The sequence below is a fragment of the Aplysia californica genome, unplaced genomic scaffold (genome assembly GCF_000002075.1).
Source record: "Aplysia californica isolate F4 #8 unplaced genomic scaffold, AplCal3.0 scaffold00084, whole genome shotgun sequence".
Classification (NCBI taxonomy): Eukaryota; Metazoa; Mollusca; class Gastropoda; order Aplysiida; family Aplysiidae; genus Aplysia; species Aplysia californica.
In genome coordinates, this window is record NW_004797354.1 from 205,942 (window position 1) to 207,624 (window position 1,683).

Below are 1,683 nucleotides of genomic sequence, written 5' to 3' on the forward strand. Positions count from 1 at the left end.
CAATGACAAAAACGTTGGTGCGAAAAAAATAATTCGCAAGCGAAATTCGCACCCGAAGTTCGCATCGGTTTTTCGGGCATATGGAATGTCAGCTTTAGCCGCATTTCTTTCGTTCGTGAACTGTGGACCAGGCCAGGGAGGTTGGTGTCGTCGTCTTGAGTTGCTGTCGCCTGTGGATACACTCAGAGATTCTTCCTTTCACCTGCTCTTTCACTCATACTGTCTTTCCATTCAGAGCTCAGCTCGTCATACGTTCAAAAGTTGCCCTCTGATCATGTTTACTTAGTGTGTGTATAAGTTTGTGTGTGTACATGTGCATGATGGTGGTGGGTGTGTGGTGGGTGTTACTGAAAGTTGTCTGTAGGCGGGCTTGCCAGGCGGTGTTCCTTCCCAATCCCAGACCAGAGACAGAATGAAAGTTGGTGCCGTACTCTCGCAATAAATGGGCAAAAAAATCACGAGACCGGAAACCGTTCGGAGAAATAAAGATTGGCACTATTTCTCCGAACGTTCGGAGAAATAGTCACTTCGTATTTTACAAAGGTAAAGAGGAGAAAAAAAAACAGGGTTTTAGAACAGTGTCTTTATAATATAACAGACTTCTCGTTTTTTCCGGACTCATTATAAATGTACTCCACTGTAGTATGAAGTACGGCTGTGGTCAGTCTAGCTGCCTATCAGCCGTTCGTTGCTTTCGTTGCCTGTTCCTTCCTGCTCGTTGTTTTGACACTCTGGAATTTCTGTGCCTTCCAGACCATGTCATCCCATTCTTGAAAGCATTCAAAATCTAGACTAGATTAGTAACAGGGACGACGATAGATCTAGAATCTAGAGTCTACATACATCTAGACGATTAACAACATGCAACAACAACATGCAATAACAACACTTACGTCTCGAAGATAGCAAAAACAGTTGACAATGATGGCCTCTTTCACTTGTGACTTCTGACAATCTTGAATCAAATCAAAGCGATAGATCTAGATTCTAGATCAAGATTAGTCTTGATTCTAAAGACCTAAAGAGCAACCGTGGTATTTGTGACGGTAAGCGTTGGAAAGGTTCACCACAGTGCGCGAATAATTTACCTCTGCTGTTGTTTAGCCTAGTAGTAAGTAGTAAGAGAGTAGTAGCTTAGGCGTAGTAGGCCTATGTTTACTGTTTACTTCCGTCCGCCGGCCGACGTCCTGGTTTTTATTCGCTGTGCAAAGGGCTTTCCTCGCTGAACAACCAATCAGACCATACGATTTTCTTGCCGGATACAGCACAAGCAGTTGATTGGATGAGGAACCGATCGATCCCTCAACCATCAGCGTAGGCTAAACAGGAACTTTCCTGGAATTTCTAATTTCTTCGGATCACGCAAACTATATGGGAGTTCTTGAGTTCCTACACTAATGATGACACAACATTAAATTGTTGTGCTGTTTCGAGGGGAACTGTCGAGTCATAGGTCCAGGCTTGGTTTAACTGATTCTGCAACTGATTGTGTATTGTTCCCGCCTTATTTATTATATGGGAGTGCTTATTTGGGCCACATATGGCCTAAATAAGGTAAGGGAGGGGGGTTTAGCTTATATAGGCCACAGGTGGCCTAAATAAGGTAAGGGAGGGGGGTTTAGCTTATTTAGGCCACACATGCTCAAACTACCAGGGGACACCCTTTTAAGGCAACTGAGTTCG

General features: G+C 43.9%; 1 protein-coding gene across 1 annotated transcript in view; it reads right to left on the reverse strand.

Moving 5' to 3' along the window:
* Positions 1–1,210, reverse strand: part of LOC101846636 (glutathione S-transferase omega-1) — a 24,673-nt gene extending 23,463 nt beyond the window's left edge. Inside the window, exon 1 of the mRNA XM_005094529.3 lies at positions 894–1,210. The gene's annotated coding sequence lies outside the window, so the exon portion shown is untranslated. The remainder of the gene's footprint in view (positions 1–893) is intronic.
* Between the last annotated feature and the right edge of the window lie 473 nt (positions 1,211–1,683).